The 4,606-nt window shown below is 40.9% G+C and overlaps 1 long non-coding RNA gene across 1 annotated transcript; it reads left to right on the plus strand.

The window, feature by feature from the left end:
• Positions 1–314: 314 nt before the first annotated feature.
• On the plus strand, positions 315–4,466 carry LOC122062455. Its single transcript, XR_006134978.1, has 3 exons — positions 315–884; positions 979–1,008; positions 1,109–4,466. It is a non-coding gene; the product is annotated as an uncharacterized LOC122062455 (long non-coding RNA).
• Positions 4,467–4,606: the final 140 nt, after the last annotated feature.

Below are 4,606 nucleotides of genomic sequence, written 5' to 3' on the forward strand. Positions count from 1 at the left end.
AAAAACTTTTATAATTCATAATTATCCACTACCATAATTATCTTCTTCCCTCTCCCTCTCCCTCTCCCTCTCATTACCCTTCTTGTTTATTTAAATACCCACTATTCAAAATATCTTCAAAAATCTTTATGAAGGTTAATTTGGTAAATTTATATCTTTATGATGAAAGAAACAATATATTTTAATTAATATATATTAATATATAAATTAATTTTCCATAACCGTCCCAACTTTCCTTTTCTCCCGACGCTCTCTCTTTTATCCTTGCCAAAAAAAAAAAAACAGACGCTCTCTCTTTTATGGGTCGTGAAACCCTCTATGAGATTTATCTCTCTCCCACCTTCAACTAAAACATTCAGAACTCAATCAAGAGCGAACCAGAACATCCTCAAAAAAGCCCTAGCATTTGCTCTCTCTTTTATAGGGACGTGAAGCGCTCTATTCGTTGTCTAGTGTAATGGTGTTATGCGAGGTAGCACCGACCAAGAAGAGTGCTCCGATTCTGGTAGGGCTTTGTCCTCATCTCTTCTACTCTCTCTCTCTCTGGTATCTCTCTCCACCTAGGTATGTTTTCTTATATTAGGGTTTTTGAATGTCCTTCACTGTTTATATGCTGAAATTTGGATGAAGCAAAATTGAAAGGGAAAGGAGTGATCCTCTCAAAGTCGCTCTTCTCCCTCGGCTTGGATTTGTGAGTTCTCCATTTCTTTTATATTCTCTTATACAAATCAGAAACCCCACCCTAACACAGGTTCAGATTCTGCAAGAAATCTCTCTTGGAAATCAAGAGAGATTTCAGTTTATTTATTTATTTTCTTAATCAAGGCGATTCAACAAAATGGTAAAGCATGGATTTAACGGAAGCCCCAATACCGAGTTTAGAGGTAAACGAAAGCCTCATTTATTTTATTTTATTTATTTATTATTTTTTTTTTTAACCTTGCTGCTAATCTCTGTTGTTTTTCTTTGGAATTGCAGTCCGTAGGATGTTCGGAGCTGTCTGTTAAGGTGAGTTTCTCTGTTTTGGCATGGGACATGAAGCAAAAAAGTTGAAAGGTTGGATGGTGTCATTGTTGGTTATATACTAATTTCTCTGTTTAAGATGAAGATTGGAGGCCAATCAGAACGCTGAGAAGGAGGGAGATATCCTTATTGTCTTGAATTCTTTGGCAAACAATCCTGCCCTTTTAGGAAACTCCATCTCAACGAGTTTTGAAGATATCTCTGTCCGCCCCTCAAATTCAAATTTGAATGATCATGTGGCTAGATTCGGGCCGGATTCAGAAGTAGTGGATAGTGAAGACCCATCTGGTGATGAGAGTTCGTCTGATTTCACAGGGAACTCGGAGGAAAACGAGATGGAGGAGGACGTTTTTGTTGTCAGGGAATTGCCACCCAGGCCAATAAGAAAGGGCGTGTCCACCAGAGGTCGTGGAGTTTTGTCTTTGATGAGGGGAGGTAGAATCGCTTCTTCCACTCAAGCCTCGCCATAGAATGGGGGTTCGCAGCTCGCTAGCTTCCTTGTCTCATCCAGAAGGGATGGTAGAGCTGCTTTGCATTATCAGGAGATGGAGAAGATAGACTATGCTCTCTATGCCCGTGAAAAGGGAATTGCTGGCTCTTCTAAAGGAGGCAACCAAAAAAGGAAAAAAGCAGGTCAGACTAATAAGTCTGGCAACACCAATTAATTCATTGTTTCCAATGAAAGTCCTCTTTTGGAATATCAGAGGTGCGAAGAAGGTTACTGGTTTGAGAGCCTTATCATTTTTTCTTTGAGAACATTCTCCTGATGTTGTTTGCGTGGCAGAGCCAATGATCAGTGAAAGTAAATTGCCCTTTTTGTTCTTTAACAAATTGGGGTTCGAGGCTGATTTCATTCACAACCTCCGTGTGGACAAGGTCCCTAATCTATGGGTCATTTGGAAGCAAGGAATGTCTCGCCCCTCGGCCATCTCGGTGTCTAATCAACAATTATCAATCACAGTGGATTGGTTAGGGAACAGTGTGGGTTTGACCTTTGTGCATGCGAACTGTTTTAAGGTGAAACATAGAGAGCTTTGGATAGAGCTGGGTTTGGTGGTGAATCCTATTCTTCCTTGGTCAGTGATAGGTGATTTCAATGCTACTCTTCTTTCCAACGAAAAAAGGGGTCCAGGGAGATTTAATGCAAGCTCTGTTGCAGAGTTCCAATCTATGGTGGATACTTGTATGTTGGTGCAAGTGCCCTCGTAGGGCAAGAAGTTTACCTGGACTAACAACCGCCGGCGAGGTAATGTAGCTGTGGACCTCGATCGAAACTTCTGCAACAGTAAATGGCTGGATATGTTTAAAAATATTCTCCAACGGGTTCTCCTAAGATCCTCCTCTAATCATGCTCCCATTCTGGTTGTATCAGATGCGATCCCCAGACCAGGTAATATCCCTTTTAGATTTAATAATTTTTGGATGGAGCATGAACACTTTGATAATGTAATTCAGGATGTGTGGAACAAGGAAATATCTGAAAATCCTATTCATATTCTTTCTCAGAAACTTAAGCAGGTTAAGTTGTTTATCCAGCCTTGGGCAAGGAATAATTTTCCTAACATTAATGAAGAAGTAAAGAAAGCTTCCGATCACCTGAATTCAGTTCATAAAGAAATTGAGGCTCCAGGGATGTCCAATGATCTTTTTGGCCGCGAGGTAGATGCCAAAATGGCTCTATTGAAAACCACCTAGTTGCAGGACAATCTATGGGCTAAAAAATCAAAGCAGAGGTGGATGAAAGACGAGGACAAAAATTCAAAGTTCTTCCACCTATCAGTAAAAATGCAACGGGCTCGCAATCAAATTCGCACTTTGCAGAATGCTGATGGGGAGTGGATGAACAACCAGTAGCAATTGTCTTCATATATTTCCAATTATTATGAAGAGTTTCACAGCTTATCCCACACTTCACCTCACCCTGAGTTGTTGGATTGTATTCCCTGCGTGATTTCGGACGATGATGTTCTTTATTTGGAGGCTAAACCATCTTCAAAGGAAATAAAAAAAGTGGTTTGGGATTTGGACCCAGATAGCTCCCCTGGAACTGATGGCTTCTCAAGGAAATTCTTTAGGCGGGTATGGCATATTGTTGAGGGTGATTTTTGAAGGGCGGTAGCGTATTTCTTCAGATGGGGAGTCATTCCAAAGGGTGTGACTAATTTTTTTCTCACTCTTATCCCCAAGGTGGTGGGGGCTACTACTCTCGACAAGTATAGGCCTATTTGCATGGAAAATTACTTCTGCAAGGTGTTACCAAAGATCATGGCAAGTAGAGTTGCAATCCTCCTTCCCAGGCTGATTTCGGAGGAACAAGGGGCATTCCAAAGGGGGAAGATAATATCAGAAAAGATTAGCCTTGCTTCAAAATTGGCTAATCTGATGTATACCACTGTTAGAGGAGGCGGGATGGGTCTCAAGGTTGATGTACAGAAAGCCTACGATTTCCTATCTTGGGAATTTCTCTTTGCCATACTTGGGAAGTTCGGATTTCCTCGGAAATGGATTTCTTGGATCCAAGAAATTCTCTCATCTTCAAGGATTTTGATTTTAACAAATGGAGGTCCAGTGGGGTTTTTTGGTGTGGGCCGTGGTCTTTGTCAAGGTGATCCGCTATCTCCCATTTTGTTTATTTTAGCTGAGAAAATGCTCTGCAGAGGATTAAATAAAATGATCTCAGAAGGATCCATAAAGTCACTGTCGGGTCCAAGAGGTGCCTGTACCCCAACTCATTTACTATTTGCAGACGGTATTTCCATTTTCATGAATGCGTCAAGTAAGTATGTTAAAAATCTGCATTTATTTTTATCAAAGTATCAAGAGTGCTCCGACCAACATTTTAATCTCGACAAGAGCAAAGCCTTCTTTAGGAAGGTCGCCCCCCACAGGAAACACTTTATTAGTAATTTTCTGGGAATTCAGACCTCAAAATTTCCTACAAGGTACTTGGGTGTGGAGATCTTCAAGGGAAGAGTGAAGAAAAATCACCTCTTACCTTTGATGGATAAGATTAAATGCAGATTGACCTCCTAGAAAGAGGAGCTTCTCTCTATGGCTAGTCGCGTGGAGTTGGTTCGATCAGTAATTTCAAGCATCCCTATCCATATTTTTGCGGTTTATTGGTGGCCTCAGTCCATTATTAAAACTGTAGAGCAGTGGATGAGAAACTTTATCTGGTCGGGTCAAATGGCGGTGCAGAAAAAAATTGTGATTAAATGGGAGGACAGTTTTAAGCCCAAGGACGAGGGAGGCTTGGGTATCAGAAAATTGAAAGACGTGAATAAAGCTTGTTTAAGCAAGTTTGCCTGGCAGATCAAACATGAATACAATATTATGAGAAAAGTTTTTAGAGCAAGGTTTGTTCAGAAAGACAGCTCTCTTAGGAAGGGATACAAGTCTTCCTCCATTTGTCCAAGGCTGAAGAGGGTGTGGCAATTTGTGTCGGACAAGGAAAGATGAACGGTAGGAAATGCGGAAAAAACTCTCCTTTGGCAGAGTCTTCTAATTTGGAGTAGGAAATGTTCATAGGGAGGAATCTGCGCCTGGCAGATTTTATTCGAAATGGTGAGTGGTGCTTCCCTAA

Source organism: Macadamia integrifolia, unplaced genomic scaffold (genome assembly GCF_013358625.1).
Source record: "Macadamia integrifolia cultivar HAES 741 unplaced genomic scaffold, SCU_Mint_v3 scaffold1043, whole genome shotgun sequence".
Taxonomy (NCBI): Eukaryota; Viridiplantae; Streptophyta; class Magnoliopsida; order Proteales; family Proteaceae; genus Macadamia; species Macadamia integrifolia.